We start from the raw sequence: 18,095 nt of genomic DNA, 5'->3' as shown, positions 1-18,095 counted from the left end.
TAAAAACTTGATTGTAATAGAGTTTGAAATCAATTGAATTTCGCACGCAACAATCACCACACCACTGTGGATTTTTTTCAGCGTTCACTGCCACCGGCACTACATGCTTGTACTTTTCTACTTTGCTGTGTTGGCGTATGTACGATGCACGCTACTGTATGTAGGTGTATGTATGCGCTTGAACGCTTTAAGCCAGCTGCTGGTTGTAGGATGTCAAGCGGAAATGACTGAAAGAATACACCGCACGCTAGACTACCTTGAACTATAAACGTGCAAGCGAACTTTTTCATGCGGTCGCTGGGCAATGCTTGCAGTTAAAACGCGACCACTGACTGACTGACTGCTGCTGCTGCTGCTGCTGCCACAGCAGCTGGTCTCCTCCGGCTGTGGTTGTGTGTCTACGTAGTTGTGACGTGCGCGTTAATAACGCGTTGAGTATGATTATGATGATGATGATAATGATGGTGTTTGAGGTTATGCTAAAGTATATGGGCAGAGAGGAATCATGTGATTATGATTTTTGAGATGGTAATGATCATATGATGATGATCACATGATGTTATGATGATTGTGTTGATGTTATAATTATCATATGATTTCGTGATAATCATATGATGCTCTAGCTAATGATGATGTTTAATCACTCAGACGCGTTACAACAATAACAATAGTTAAGCGCGCATTGCAATCACTGTGCTCTCTGCCTGTCGAGGTGTGAAATACGCCATAAACGTTGCTTGCGCGTCGGGCATCTGTCACGTAATGCCCCGCAACGTATATGAAAATAGCAATTGCGTGAACTTTGCACTGTCTGTCTGCTGCCGTGCTGCGTGCTGTGTGCTGTTGCATTATTATTATAAGCGTGAGCGTCAGAATTTAATTTCAATATTTTTCATATTTTCTGCGCATTTTTCTTTCACCGCATTTCATATTAATTTCTCTTTTGTATGGAAAATGCGGATAAAGTTTTACCGACAGCGCGTAGCTGCCAGTAGTGAATACGTGAGTACGCGCTTGCGTGTGTGTGTGTTAGTTCATTTGTGGCATGAATGGAAAATGTTAATTTGCACTGCACAATTTTCTATGCTTAATTAACTGACTGATGTGCACTTCAAAGTATATATACACATGTATATATATGCTTATTTGCATAAGTGCTCAGGCGTCTGGCAGTGGTGCGGTTGCCGAGTTGACTGACTGATTGACTAACTCACAACTAATGAACTGTCTTGTATGCATGTATGTGTATGTTGTTGTAGTTGCAAGCCGTTGCATGAATGAATGCGCGCTTGCTTTACACCTTACAACACAGTGCAGCTGCTACCTTCCAGCAGTCAGGCGCACCTGCCTTTTCAGCCTGCCATTTGAATGAAATTTAATTATTCTCATTATAATGTTGCAACAACGTTTGCTTTTGCGCCTTTTCCGCCCGTTCTTGCTTTTGCGCTTTAAAACATTTGATGACTGCAGCAGCAGCAGCAACAGTAAGAGCAACATTTTTCATGAATGACGTGAGCCATTTGCCATTTACAAAGCCGTTGGCGGCTGACGTCGACGTTGACGCTGATTTTGACATTTATGATGAGCGCAATGTTACTGTGAATTTGTGGAAGGAAAAATTGTTCTCCACAAGCAATATAACTTATATGTATATTATATGTATGTATGCAAGCTTATAATTAAGTAAGTACACATGCATATACATATATGTGTGTATTTAAGCATGTAAGTTAGTAATTTTGCTGTTGGTGTCGCCGTTGACATGCTTTTACTGCCTATTCAACTGTTTTCTTGCCTTTGAGGTGTGAAATGAGTTGACGTTTATAAATACATATGTACTTACATACGAGTTCATTATAATTCATTTACATGCCTGTATGTGTAAACATACATACATACGTACATACATACATACATACATACATATATATAGCTGCTTGTGTGTAGGTGTTTAAATGAATTTTGTAGGTGATAAATGTATGCGTCATCGCTGAATATACCACACTGGTGTTGTTGTTGTTATTATTGTGATTACAGGTATTTAAACATGTGTATTTACGCATGAATAGCTGTTTACACATCTACATACAAATGTACTAACAAGTACTTTTGTATGATTTTATCACTCGAGTGGTGTTATTACTTTATGTATATGCATAAATGGATTGTAGCGTTTGTAATTACAGTTACTAATATATTTTATTTCAATTTAATTTATGTCTGCATGTATAGATGTTTACGTGTTTATAACTTCTTAAGTGTAGCGCTATTGTAAAATTAATTTAGTTTGCAATTATATTAAATGACGTTACTTCAAATAACTTAACATATCTAATCTAATATATACATTTGTATATTTGAGTCAATTTATTAACAAATATAATATAAATATTTGCGGAATGACATAATGGTTTAATTTAATAGTATTGGTCTGTCGTTAGAAGTTTCAGTTTGAAAGAATGCCGATGCAAATTTTCTAGAAAATAGTTTCTTTCTTTAATAAAAAATGGGGCTGCCACAACCATACATTTTTATACTCTCGCAACAAAAGTTGCTAAGAGAGTATTATAGTTTTGTTCATATAACGGTTGTTTGTAAGTCATAAAACTAAACGAGTTAGATATAGGGTTATATATATCAAAATGATCAGGGTGCGAGACGAATCAAAATCCGAATGTCTGTATGTCCGTCTGTCCGTCTGTCCGTCTGTCCGTCTGTCCGTCCGTCCGTGCAACGGATAACTTAACATAAATAAAGTTATAAAAGTAAAATTGGGAACAGAGGATCGCACTAGGAAGAGGCATATTTGGATGTAATTTTTGTGGGAAAGTAGGCGTGGCCCCGCCCCCAAATCGGTTTTTTTGTATATATCTCGCAAACCAATAAAGCTATATAAACCAAACTTTCTGCAGTTAGTTCTCCTACGTACTCCACCACACACCATGAAATTTGTTGAAATCGGATAATCACCACGCCCACCTCCCATACAAAGGTTAGGTTGAAAACTACTAAAAGTGGGGTAACTCACTAACGAAAACCGTCGGAAACACTAAATTTCATACAAGAAATGGCAGATGGAAGCTGCACTCAGATTTTTTTACAAAATGGAAAATGGGCGTGGCATCGCCCACTTATGGGTTAAAAACCATATCTCAGGAACTACTCGACCGATTTCAATGAAACTTGGTTTGTAATAGTTTCCTTACATCTCAATAGTATGTTGTGAAAATAGGCCAAATCGCTTCACAACCACGCCTACTTCCTATATACCAGAACTTTGAAGACAATCTGAATCGTTAACTTTACAATATATAAAGGAAACACTAGTGAAGATATCGATGCAGAACTTTGCACAAATACTACCTTTATAGTGTGGCAGCCCCATTCTAAAAATCGCCGAAATCGGAACATAGGTTTTCAAGGCCCCATTAATCGAACATGAGGACCTCGGTGCTTCTAACCTAATATTATGGTTTCCAACTTTCAATGGACTTTATACAATATATATGACGAACATGTGGGTCAAATTGTGTATTGTATAATATAAATAAAGTTAAATAAATAAATTGCGAGAGTATAACATGTTCGGTTACACCCGAACTTAGCCCTTCTTTACTTGTTTAGTCCTTGTATAATTAATCTATGTCATTAATTCAAGTGTGAGTAAAAGATTAAGAACAGATTTTGGTATTGCTGCTTGATATTTTTAGTTAAACAGCAATTGTTATCATTAGAAAGGCTTCTATTTAAGAATGTCATTGCCACATATCTGAAAAATTAGTAGTGCCTAAAATGGCATTGAATTGCTAAGCAAAAATGTGACTTTTGAAACGTTTAAATGCTGAAATAAAATATTCATCTGACACTAGTAACTAATTAAGTTCATTTCTTAGTTTCACCTCATACTATTAACTCCAAAAGCATTCATCATTATTGTTCGTACGTGGCCTGTTAAAAATATTAAGGCTTTTACCTTTTTTTGAAAAATATAGTTTACATTATTGTTGTCGCCTTTAAAATAGTCCATATTGATATTATGCACTTACGCCAGCGCTTCTTCTGGTCGTCGAAACACTTTTCAAAAGCGAATCTTTCAGCGATTTTTGTATGTTTGTAAAACGACAGTCCTTTAAAGTTCTTTTTATGTTTGGAAATAGAAATAAGTTCCACGGAGTCATATCTGGTGAATATGGAGGCTGTGGAATCATTATAGCATTGTTTTTGGCCAAGAACTCACGAAAAAGCAATGAAGTATGAGCTTTCAACAAACGAAAATAGCCAAAATATATTTAACGATCTTCAGGGGAGTGGGTGTATATCAACATAATAAAAATATGACATTTGGACTCTTCATTCCCGTGGTATTTTAATTTAACAATTTCCTAAGTTTTTTGAACCGACGACAAATGTATATTAATGATTAGATATTATGATAATTCGTTATTTTTAGAAGAAATATAATTTCCAATCGATTTTTAAGATTATAATAGATTTATAATAATCTAATATGAATAGTATGTACTCTACAGAACTTTTCTAAAAATTTCAAAATCAAACATGTTCCAGTGTTCTTGTAGTAGATACTCTAAACATCTATATCTCTTACATATTTATATTGAGTCTATATGTGTTTTGAATTCGCAAGAAGAAATATGATTTTGGCTTAATTAATTTTACTGTTACTATGTTCTGCAAATCGTTTTCGGGCAATATTTTCGCATTTTCCGTTTTCAAATCGTTTGACATGTTCTGTAAATCGTTCCGTTTTTGTTTTTTTTTTTCGAATATCACCAAATCGTTTTGTCGCCCTGTTCTGCAAATCGGAATCGTTTCAATTTTCCGATTCCATATTCGGCAAGATAAACGATAAAACATAAAAATAATATCAATAAATATTAATAAGAATATCATAACAAATAGTAAAGATTTTCGTTTACAAATCGTTTAACCGTAGCTGCATGAGTGCCATCAATGCATCCTATCAAATGGTATTCCAAATTTTGCATTCAATGATGTTTTGTGTTTCTGGAATCCACTTCAGACATTTGAAGCTTAATCCATTTCGGACAATATCGGTATTCTTTCCAACTGATCGTTGATATGAACCTTCACCGAAAAACCTAAGCTTTCCACCAATTTTATTAAATTAGGTGTGGACGTTTCACTTCCCAAAGGTTAGTATTTCAGAAAATGCATGCTTACTTAACCGACATCTGGAAACAAACCTGAAACAAAAAGAAATCATCTCAAGTCGGCAAGTGGAAACCTTTTTGGCAAAACTTACGTGGAATCCGGTGCAGACAGGTGATTAGAATTGTCTCTCAAATGCCGCCTTTCGATTTTACCATAATAATATCGTTCACAACAAATAAATAGCCATAAAAAAACATTGTTTATTTAATAAATGCTTTTTAATTTTAAATTATTAAAATTTTGAACCCAATAATTCTCTTTTATTTGTTTTCGCACGAATTGCAGAACATCTAAAACAAAATCGTACGAATTGTAATTTCGGATCCGACTTCAAATCGCGCGATTTCCAGAACATGCCTGTATAGTTTACAATTCAATTTTACTTGGCAACTCAACTTGACCGAAAAGTAAAATTAAGTAAAAAAATATAAGTGGTACTTCGACTGATATTAGTTGTAATTCGTATTTCTAACAGTTGAGTTGTTTCAATTTCAATACAACTGAGTTGAGTTGTGAACCATAATAGTTTATTAGTCATCAATTTCATTTCACTATATATTTACATATAAATAAATAGCATTTTTAATCTATTTTTATTTTTCTATTGAATTCCAGAAGCAGTAACTCTTTCTACAAACGGTGGTGAGTTTAATATTTTATTATGCATATAGTAAATATAATTAAAATAAAATGTATGCAAATATTAAATATTTGTTAAAAGGAGACTAGAGAGTTAACTTCTAAGCTAAGGAACTGTTTGACTTAGTATCTGTATAACGAAACTAGTTATAATCAACATACAAAGAAATTTATAATCTGAGATAAGAAAAAGCATCTATTTTGAGCTTAGAGCCTTCTGCCTAACCTAAGGACCATTAGAATTTTGAAAAAAATATTTTCAATATAGTTTGAGTTTGCTTCAAACGCGATTTGAATCCATGAACCAGGAAATAGTAATCACGCTGTTAATCTACTCAGCTATAGCAGTCATAAAACTAATTGGATTCGTTAGTAAAAGCCTTTCTCAACATTCTTCTGATTTCTTCAAATGTAAAGTTTTATGGCCTCGTATTTACGCAAATGAATGTTGTCAAATATTTTATGTTATTCTTAAGTCTGATAGATTATTTGCATAATATTTGTTTATTTATGCGAAATTTATTTTAAGACTTTACTACTTGTTCTTATACATTTAAATTTTGATTTTTTATTCAACAAATCAATTTTAATTTTGATCGGAGAAATGGCAAATTGAGTGTATATGTTGACACAAGTTTTGTATAAACACAATTTATATGAATATTTTTAAGTATAAGTATGAGTATACATATATATGTATGTCTATCCTTTTATATATTATATAACAGTGCCTAGACATATGTATCAGTATATATGCACAGTTGCACACAATAAATATGCTGTAATGTTAGCCATGCGTAAATTCATTTCATAAATGCATAGAATCAAAAACCGACAACTGTGTGTCTGTATGTACATACATATATATTCTAGAATTACATACGGTTTTAACGTATTGAAAAATAAAATCATATGCAAATCTGTGCAAAAGTTTTCATATTTTTCAATTTTGCTAATGCTCTCTGTGCATAAACGCAAATTAAAGCAAATAGAATTCCAATAATGACTTCTTTATTTGATTTCATTCGATTATATATGAAAATGTTGATTGCTAAAATATTTTACTGACAAGTGAATTTAAAAAAAAAGAAAAAACAAAATAAATTATTAAAAAATAATTGCATGCAATATTGGCAGTCTATATGTGGTGGAAGAAATTGTGCTTGAAAGCTTTGTATTTTAAATGAAGCGACTGTCCAGAGACTAGTGACTAAAGTAAAGATTATACAACTCTCTAGTCTTTGAAAATATCAAATACTGAAGTCCCATAAAATCTCCGGAACTAAAGCAATTAATTTATGATTTTGGTGGGTCACCCTGTCACTTCTGTATTCCAATAAAATTCGAACCGATTTAATAATTATTGCAAATTTGCTATGTGCTTTAATTAGATTATGCCCAATATGCATTAATTAATTATGTTTAGCTATTTGGCTGTGCAACTGGTGCCACACATGTTGTGTAAATTTCTACAATTGCCAGAGGACCGAATTCTTCGTTGTTGCTGTTGTTTATATATACTCGTACACAAATTCGAAGCGCTCATTTGAATCAATTTCGTTGTAAATTGTTTCTTTTTTTGTTTTTCGGTTTATAAAACAATATTTAATAGCATTAATTAATGTGACGCCGCAGGCAGTTTGTTGTTGCTTTGGTTTTCTGTTTGCTGCTTTGGTTTGTGTTTTCGCAATTTTTTTTTCATTTCCCCTTTGACGATATATATTTGGATATCAGCACTGTTTTATTTAATTTAGTTTTTTTTTGTTTCAAATTTATTTGAAAGGTTTAATTGCTTGCATTGGTGCCAATTTATTTGACTTTGCGTTTCCGCTCTCTGTGGCGGCTTACCGAATACATACAATACATATAATATGTATTTACGTATCTATGAGTATGTACTTGAAATACAAATATGTGGGCCCGCATACAATGTTTGTATAAAACGCAACGAGCAATTTATAAATGAAAATTTCAAATTATGTGCTAAGAGTATATAGTATATATGTATGTATATACAGTGTCGATGTAAAAAATAGCAGTACGGGTTAATATTTGCTATTTTCTTGAAAAAAATTTAAATCTGGAATTTTTCAAATACTTTATCTTTTAAACGACATTAAATAAAATGCTATCAATACAAATCAATTTATCTTTTCATAATGCAGCATCTATGCATTTCCCATACTTACATAAATTTTGTTTTATATAATTACCTTGTCTACTATCAATCCAAATCATATGAGATATGATAGTTCCTTTATTCGAATATTACATGGTGATTGATAGAAATTTAAAATTAATGGAAGATAATTTTTTCGAAATTTTCTCTATCCAGAAATTCATTTAAAGTCTTGTTAGAACTTTTACATTAATATTTAACAAATTTCTCGAAGGCTTTTCTACCCAGTGTTTTTTTTTTAAGTTCTGACCAAAATTTGAAACAACTTTTGAAGGAATTTGTCGAAATTTTTTCTCTTTTCTATCCAGAAATTCATTTAATGGTTTGGCAGAAATCTATAGTAACCGAATATTCGCAAAGATTTTTTCTCCAGAAATTCATTTCATGGTTTGTCTGAATAACTACAATATTGCAAATATATAATAATATATGAAAGATATTTCAACATTATGGACAAAATCACGAAAAAGATACAAAGTTCGATATTATAAAAATATATTATTATTATAATATATTACTATTAGAAAAATGTTGTTTTAATAACACTATTTCAGAAATCAAACTTATTTAAGCAAATAAACACCAATTCTTAATACCCCAAATTTATAAATTGTTATTCCCCTATAGAAGGATATATTTCTTAAGATGGTTCTAAAAAAACTTAGATAAGATACCAGGAAACATATATAAAAATCTCGCAAAAAGTTTCCCTCGTTGAAATTTTCTTTGATATTCTAACCATTTTTTATACAGTAAACACGTTTTTTAGGGAGTTTGTAAAAAACCTGTTTTAGGAAGTAACTCATCTGATCTAATTTATGTTGCAAAATCAGCATATCTCTCCTGAACCACTTCGTCTTCTACAACTAATGTAAAGATAGCTATGTAGAGAAAATATTATGTTAGTGCTAATATTTTTGCCAGCACAGTAGCTATACATACCTACATGCATTACATAAAAATGTGTGTGGGCTGCAAGTGATGTCGTTTGCGGTGCATGAGGTGTGGAGGCTGTGTTTTAAATGTAATAATTTCCGCCTGGTTAAATCCATTTTTGTATGTGAAACAAATTTTATCGCGAAAACAAAAAAATTAAAACACTGTGCTGTCGGCTCGGTATTATTTAATCTTATTAATCTTATAAAAATAGTGTTAAATAATTAATTTTTATTAAAGTCACTGAGATTTCAATATTTTTGCACAGACAATTGACGCTTTGTTTTCGCACAACAACAACAACTACTACAAAAACACACGCATACACTTACATATACATACAGATATTTCTTTGTGAATTTAAGCAGTTGATTTGATAAGCGATTTTTTTCATTTTTTTACTCTGCTACTAGTTTTGCTACGCTTTGTTGTTGGCGTTTAACATTTCTATTTTTGCACACACATTTTGCTTTCGCATTTTTTATAGCTAACTGATGTTCTTTGCGTCATGTGCTTTGTTTTGTTTATTCTTCTGTAGCTTCAGTTCATTCTTTTTTTCCCATTTATGCTCCGCCGGCATTATTAGCCGTTGACAGAGCGCTAGAAGCAACGTACTCGTAATTGGGGAGCGTGCACGAGCACCGCTTCAGTGACGAGGTGGCCGAGAGGTTAAGGCGTTGGACTGCTAATCCAATGTGCTCTGCACGCGTGGGTTCGAATCCCATCCTCGTCGCAAAGTTTTCTTTTTTGCACATTTCTGCTGAAATAGTTTAACTATTTTATTTTTTTGAAAAGTTCATGTGGAGAATCACATTTGGGTATAAAATATTTATGTAAAATTTTTAAATATTCTAAATTCTTTAATTCTGGAATATTTCTCAATATTTTGGTGTCACTAGTGGGAACTAATCATGTATCATCGTATCATCTAATAAATTTATAAAGTTACTTATGTATTTGGAATTTATATATTGAATTCGGCTTCTGTTGTATTTTGTTTTAGTTTTTTCATAATATTTTAAGTAATGGTATTAAATTCCCAGAAATAATTTCAAGACACCTTAATACAACATGCTATAGACTACACGTTCTATTTAAGGTGCTCATCCTATGTGTTGCCCTGTTTTTAGTGATTTCTTAGATTTTTTCTACGACCAGTAAATCGATATTGATCGATGATATCGATATCATCGGAAACAACACCCGCGCCTTTAGTTCTGCTTTTTCCAGACTGGATAAGGAAGCGAAGCGTATGGGTCTGGTGGTGAACGAGGACAAGACGAAATATCTCCTGTCGTCAAACAAACAGTCAGCGCATTCGCGTCTTGGCTCCCACGTCACTGTTGACAGTCATAACTTTGAAGTTGTAGATAATTTCGTCTACCTGGGAACCAGCATCAACTGCAATAACAATGTCAGCCTGGAAATCCAACGCAGAATCACTCTTGCCAACAGATGCTACTATGGACTAGGCAATTGAAAAGTAAAGTCCTCTCTCGACGAACAAAAACCAAACTCTACAAGTCCCTCATCATTCCCGTCCTACTTTACGGTGCAGAAGCGTGGACGATGTCAACATCCGATGAGACGGCACTAGGAGTTTTCGAGAGAAAGGTTTTGCGGAAGATTTATGGTCCCTTAAACATTGGCAACGGCGAATACCGCAGACGATGGAACGATGAGCTGTATGTGTTATTCGACGACATAGACATAGTCCAGCGAATAAAAAAACAGCGGCTACGCTGGCTAGGTCATGTTGTTCGAATTGATGAAAGTGCTCCAGCTCTGAAAGTATTTGATGCAGTACCCACTGGTGGAAGCAGAGGAAGAGGGAGACCTCCACTCGGATGGAAGGACCAGGTGGAGAGGGACCTGGCTTCGCTTGGAATAACCAATTGGCGCCAAACTGCCAGAAGGCGGGATACGTGGCGCGCTGCTTTGGACTCGGCTATAACCGCGTAAGCGGTGTCAACGCCAGTCAAGAAGAAGAAGTAAATAGATAGAGACTTAAGTTTATTAACATTTATAAACATATATCTATCTAAAATCTATGTTTTTTGAATAATTGATTAATAATAGAGCAAACAAATTTCAAGTCATTCGGTCAAGCCGTTTTTGAGATACCATGGAGGAAAATTTGAAAAAGTATCAGTATTGAGAAAAACATGTTCAATGTTTCCAGCTGCCAACTGAGTGCTTCAAACAGCTTTTTCCTCTAACTGCTGCATCGACTCGAATTTCTAAAAATCACTTGCTACCGCATTCTCGACATGTTAAAAAAAAGGAATTTTGGATAGCCCTTCACATGGGAAGCTTAAATAAAAAGCTTAGACATAAATTTAAAATAAATCGTAGACGACTTTGTCGAGGTTTTCTCATTCCAAAAATTCTAATTTATTTTAGGTTTTGAAGAGATTTGAAAAAAATTTAGATTAATTTGCGAAGGTTTTTCTATCGTGAAATTTATTTTGAGTTATGACAGGAATTTTAAATATTTTTTTAGGATTTGGTCGAAGTTGTCTATCCAGATATCTATTTAATTTTAATCGAATTCGGCAAATATTAAAAATTGTATTTTATATCCACATATTTTACCAGCAATTGTAAATCAATTCTAACCAAATTTGTCGAGTTGTTTTCTATTTGTAACAACATTTCATGGTTTCATGGAAAGAAATTTATTTCGTGCAGTGCTCAATATCTTGTTATCTTGATAATCTACATCGAATAGTGTGAACGATGTTCGGATGAGAAAGTTTATGCTTCAAATCCTATAAACAATATTTGTACAGCTCAAACATCAAAACGCTCATATTGGTTCTTAATATTGTAACTGTGAAAAGGCGTTGCATCCACATTAGAATATTTGAAAATGACATTTACAAATGTTCAATTATTTTTTGATTAGTTAAATACTGCTTGCTCCTAAGTGTAGGCAATGTTTTTACGCATTGCAGTTCAAGTCAAAATACGTTGCCTACAATAAGGCGCTGAGGCATTAGTTATGATGTTGCAAATATTAGAACACTTTGAAATTTGAATAAAAAAATACTAAAAATTAATATATGAAAATGAAAATTACTAAAATTTAAATGAAATAAATGAAAATCTCTCCTAGTTTCTCTGGTAAAATTAAAACAACTCTTTCAAATATTTGTTTTATTATTATTATTTTTTTTTAAATCTATTTTAGCTTTATTATAGATTTTTTTTTTCAATTACAAATAACATATTTGATTTAATAAAATTCGGAAAAAAAATTTGAAGATCCATTCTTATTATTATTATTAAATTTTATGTTTTATGAATACCTGCGTTAGTCCATTAAAATATTTTTTTTTTTCATTTCATTTTCCTGTACTTTCTTTATTAGTCGTAAACCAGTGAAATTTTATTCTATTATGTTAACTATTTTATTACCTAATATAGTTTTTATGTTTTTTATATTTCAGTAAAGCTTTTTTTTTTTTTTTAATTTTTATTATATTTTTCAGTCATGAATTTTACCATAGCTGATACCTTTGGTGATTCGGTGATTTCAGATTTTCATTGCTACCACCCGCCATTGTTTGTCTTTGCTGTCGACATTATTTTATTGCCAATTGTTTAATCTCTTTTACAATATTATTTCGTTTTTTCTGTTGATGCGTCGTTCATTTCTTTTACACTTTCATGCCGCTGCACATTTTCATTCATTTCATCTATTATTCATGCAATGTTTGCTTGCCTCCGTTACTCATTGTTATGCAGCAGCACACTCAGCAATGCAAATAAAGGAATTGTCTGATTTCTTTTGTGTATTTTTTTCGCTTTTTCGCTGTTTTTATTTATTTATTCCGGCTTTGTATAGTTTATTGCTAATATTACTATTGCTGTTGTTGTTGTTGTTTTTGCTAACGCCCAGCAGCTAGTTTAATTGACAGAACAGCTGGTGTACAAGCACGGCAGCGGATAACACTAAGTGCGAATCAATCAAATGTAGCATTACGGCTTAAGCTCCGGGGAAAAGCCCGGTAAATGCGTAAATTGATTGGAAATATTTTAATAGACACTTGTGTCGCATTAACTATTTACAACTATTCGTGGTATTTATATTTCAAGCGGAGGGGTTTATTAAATATTTGCGCTTTGTCAGATTCAAAAATTTTAAACATTTTGCTAAATTTTCATACGAGAGTGCCAAAAGAACGCGCCGAAAAGTGATTTAACAACACTGCTAATGGTCAAATCAGCTGTCAAACACAAGCTGCATTTTACTTATTGTTGATGTTTTAACAGATTTTGGATGAGTTCTATTTCAAGACCCTAGGGGTTCTTTTAGTTTTCCCATCAAGTCACTTCTTTTTAAACCAAATCGCAGAATTCCTTGAAAAAGTCCACTTTGTATTGTTTTTTTATTATAGCGTGTGTTCTTTTGCCGCTTGTTTACACTAGAACAAGCTGTTATTATTTATTTGCTTCCATCACAAGAACAAATTTTACATTTTAACACGAGATATTCATAATTTTTTTGCAGAAAAAAATGTAAAAAATAATTTCATTCACCTTCGCCTAATTGGCTCGACAAACGAAACAAGCAATGATGACCCTCTCAAGTGCACTCCAGCAACAACTGCTAAACCTGCTCAGACAACATACAGTCTTGTCATGCAAATTTCATTCATTCAATTGCGCTCTCTTGCAGCCAATCGAATTTGCAAATTTTTTGGAAAAGCTTTTTGCTACACGCTCGAGTGTCTTCTTCAAACAAATTTTTGCTTTAAAATAATTTATTTGTTTTCACATAAAACGTGTTTGTGGTTATGTAGTACTTGTATATGTATAAATACTATGTAGATCTACATGTTTGTTTATGAGAAATGAAGTAGCAGCTGTGAGAATTTCAAGAATTTCGTCAAATAAATATTTTTGAAACTTTTTTTGCTTTAATTTTTGTTACACTGCATGAAATTGAAATTTTTTGGAACAAATCGACAATCCACATAGTAAAGTCAATGTGAGCAATACGAGTTTAGTGGTGTTATTTAGTTTTCTGGTTTAATTATTTTTGCTTCGAAAATGCGAAAATGAAGGATTGGTGTGAAATCATTCGGGAAGATCGGGTGACAGTATCTCGAAGTAAAATATTCTTAGAAATCGGTTAGTTCATAGCTTATTTTTCCAATAAAAATAAATAATGAACACTTTTATTGAAGCAGAAATGAATAAAAGAAGACGAAAGTGAATGTACTTAATCAAATTGGTGTTAATATTTATATCCGGTCAAGAACCGTATATTTTCAACAAGAAGGGGTGAGAGAAAGCTGAAAATACTGATGTATGTTCTGTGATCCATTTTCCTTTCTGGGCCAAAAATACCATACCATGCCAGGAGCAAGCAAGATATAGGCATTACTGGAGATATATCACTCTGAATAACTAAAGCCTCTTAGAGTCTCATCGAAGATAGTGAAGGAATACTTTGCGATATTAATGAGACTATCTGACTATTTCACGATAAACGAGCAAAGGGTTCCAGGACATACTTTTAAATCAAACCACTTACAAACAAATTCCAAATAGGGGGGAATATACATGTCTCTGGCCACTTGTAGATATTTAAACGACAAATACGTCATAGACATAGCCGAGTCTCTGTGGAAAGAATCTCTGACTTGATCAAAAAGTAGACCAACGTGGCCTGAATGGAATAAGGGCCGCACATGCTGTTTATTGAAATTTAAACGACTTAAGAACTCTAGTAGGAGTCTGATAGGTAGGCATGCCAGTTGACTGGGGATACCATACAACGACTATTGCAGGAGCTGAACATCTATGTGGAGGCAAGGCTTTGCACAAGAAAAGGAAGACAACGATCGGTCACGATTTTCTTCACAATGTCTCCGAAGTCGCATTTATAAAACTTGTTTAATTGAACAAGTTTGTCAAGACCACAAGATGGTTCAGATAGGACATGGTAGTGTGGAGGAATCTAGTCCCGGTGGAGTCACAATGGGCTTTCTAAACATCCAATTTACCTACCTTTCTTCAATGCAGATTTTGGTGATGACTTAGCATTCCGTTTATTGCTGGTCTCATAATCCTTTACTATGTAGTATTTTATGTTCTGAGGAAAGGTCCGAAGATATATTCAGTGTATAAATCTAAACACTCTGTACTTTTCTGGACAGCTTGCAACACTAGCAAAACCGTTAGAAACTATTTATTAAGTGCACACAGAGTTGTATTTCTCTCCTCTAAACATTCACAATACATACAAAAGCAATACAAAATTTACTATTTAGTACATTTCTTAGTTCTGCAAATAATTTTTACTGATCGATACAGATGTATACATACAGATATCTATAAGATACATAGGCGGTGGAGCACCAGCACAGTTCCAAATTCTCAGCATGATGCATCGGCACGACTCGGTCGCAACTCGTGTGTGGCGCGTGCCTCTCTTGTGCTGGCTACATGCTGTTCTACAAATAATACATAATCACAGTTCACAGATCGTTCGCTCTCTTCCTTAGAGCCGTGCCACTGCACATATAAAAGTATTTCGTATAGCCGATGTGGTTCGTAGCTGCAAATAAAGCATTTTATTCCATCGTACCGATTTATTTTTAGGACGTACACTTCATGGCAGCCGAAAACCGTTCGAAAACTTTGCTGTTCGACCAATTTGAGCGTCGTGTGTGTATTTAGACGGCGCGAGCACATCGTGGCTGAAAGGTACTCGCGACAAGTCGGTAAAGTGTGAAAAATCGGTGAAATTACTATATAGCAGCAGATTTTTTTTTTATATTTTCTTAAAGTAAATGATTTTCTATAAAGTGCTGTAATTATTATCTAATTAAGTGTAAATAATTTGCTGTAAGAATTAAAAAAAAAATTGCACTCAAATATATAGGTATTCACTTTATTCGAAGAAGAAATTTCGGTGTGCGCTAAGCAAGTGATCGGCAAAATTGCCTTAATATCCAATCGGTGTGTATCTATAATAAAATTCGTGGCGTGTACAGCGTGTGGTGCAAGCGTAAATGCCTCCTAAAGTTGTGTGTGTGTAGCAAGGCGCATAGCTTTCGTGTTGTTGTTGTTGTTGGCTATATATATATATATATAAATATATTTTGGATTGAATTTGAATTTGTGATTTCGGCACGAGTCCACCATATAGACGGGTACGTACGTTACGGAACGGCTTGTACTTGTGCATGGATGGCTCAACAGCTTTACGCTTTCCGCTTTACGCTCTCGTTCCTGGTGCACACACACACACACACACTCTCGTACACAGTATGTGTACTTTATATATGCTTTTCAAATGAAAAATTCTTCTTGCGTGTTAGCTAAAAGTTATTTTTATAAAACATATAATACATATATATTTTGTATAAATACGCGACTACAAGAAAAACTGTGACCGCATGTCTTTAAGTATCTGTGTGTGTGCGTGTGTGCAAGCGCATTATTCTATTGTGTGTATGTGTGTCTGTCGGTGCTCGCTTCAGTGCCATAGGAAATTTCGGCAACATCTTGTTAAATTTTATAGCAGCGTAAAGTGTACGGAGAATAAGGCAATTAAAGTGTATTGAAGTAGAAAGTACGCAGTGAAGAGCCCAACCCCAAAATCAAACCGAACGCCTTGAGTCAAAAGGAGGTAAAACTGAAGGAAAGGATAGTGGAAAAATAAAAAAATTAATGCAGTGTAATCGATTGCTTACAGGGCTTAAGTGTTTAGTGTTTTCAAGTTGATTTTTGAAATATTTAAATTTTTTGAAATTTTAAAAAATCAAAAATCAAAAAAAAAAAATACTCAAAAGCTCGCGTGTGTCAAACTGTCTCTTAACTGCATTTGTGAGCGCCACCCACAACTTTACCACCGCCGCTGCTGCTGCTGCATGCATTTCAAGAAATCTACAACTACAACAATAACACCACTAACGACGTCTTTAACTGCACCAGGCTTAACGTTTAAATCGCGGAGCGTCATGCGAACGCTATTCGGCTGCAATCATCGTCGCCACAGTTCATGGACACTCGTTTAGCGTAGCGCTAAGTCAAAACTTTTCGTCGCTATCAAATTGTTTCAACTCGTAATACATAGCGTGGCACACCGCACGGCAACTAGGTATGCATTATACACACATACATACATATATATAGTATCTACAGAAATGTGTGTAGAAATCACCATTCATTCTTATGCTATGAATCACTAATTATTATTATTTTGGCTGCTGAGCACGGCCACCCTCCGCATAGCAAAATACAAAAAAAAGTAAAAGAAAGGCTAAGCGAACGCTCTGCTGCCGTTATTACCTGTGCATGAGTGCGTCGGCGAGCGTTTAGCGTCATCGTGTTTGCCGAACACGTAAGCTGTGTTGAGCATGTGTTCTGATAACGTTTTGTACCATTTTGTCTAAGTTGGCCAAACACTTTCAAAGTCACGATTTTGTTGTAGAATTATTTCTGTTGTATGATGTCATTAATATTATATTATTTGTTTTTTTTTTTTGATACGACTCATTAAGTACTGTTGCGACAAAGTGCTTTGATATAAGTGGTTTTCGAAGCATATTTGATAAAGAGTGGATTTCTTGTTATTCACACTTTGGAATTTGTATGCCCATATACATACATCCCTTTATCGTACCGATAAGGTTACAGTCAAGTAATATCAGCTGTTAGTTGAAGTACTTTCTTATTAATCAAACGCGATTTGTCATGTTTGTTTACTTTGGATGACTGTTGGATAATTACATTTCATTCGATCTCCCAGAGTGCATTGCTTTGTGACATCACATTTAAATTTGTTATTTGGAAATTATGAGTGTTGAATTGGTAGAACAATATACAATTTTTTTTTTTTCAATTCACCATTATTTTTCGATAATAATTTTTCACGATTCTCCCAGTGGATATCTTTAGTAATCTCTAATAACAATGAGTGTAATTTAAAAAAAATGTTTCCCATATACCAGAATAACCAGTATCAAAACTTATCTACTTAAGGGGTTACATGGGTTTCGTGGGTTCAAAAAATCGATTTTTTGTTTTTTGACTTATTACTTTCTACAACATCTCAAGAATATTATCCGAAATTTTCAAGTCGATCCGAATAATAGTTTCGGGTATACAGCCTTTGGAAGGTGTGCGC

The 18,095-nt window shown here is 33.6% G+C and overlaps 1 protein-coding gene and 1 non-coding gene across 19 annotated transcripts in view; both read left to right on the top strand.

The window, feature by feature from the left end:
* Nucleotides 1–18,095, top strand: part of LOC105214245 (STE20-like serine/threonine-protein kinase) — a 113,021-nt gene that overhangs the window by 42,518 nt on the left and 52,408 nt on the right. For 11 of the 18 annotated variants that reach the window (XM_054225365.1, XM_054225359.1, XM_054225370.1 and 8 more), the window contains exon 3: nucleotides 5,809–5,835. The gene's annotated coding sequence lies outside the window, so the exon portion shown is untranslated. The other 7 variants (XM_054225362.1, XM_054225360.1, XM_054225358.1 and 4 more) reach the window with 7 other exon arrangements.
* Trnas-gcu (transfer RNA serine (anticodon GCU)) lies at nucleotides 9,599–9,680 on the top strand. The gene has a single exon. It is a non-coding gene; the product is annotated as a tRNA-Ser (tRNA).

The sequence above is a fragment of the Zeugodacus cucurbitae genome, chromosome 2, assembly GCF_028554725.1.
Source record: "Zeugodacus cucurbitae isolate PBARC_wt_2022May chromosome 2, idZeuCucr1.2, whole genome shotgun sequence".
In the NCBI taxonomy this organism is placed as follows: domain Eukaryota; kingdom Metazoa; phylum Arthropoda; class Insecta; order Diptera; family Tephritidae; genus Zeugodacus; species Zeugodacus cucurbitae.
Note: the sequence above shows the minus strand (reverse complement) of the source record. Positions and strands in the feature narration are given on the sequence as shown.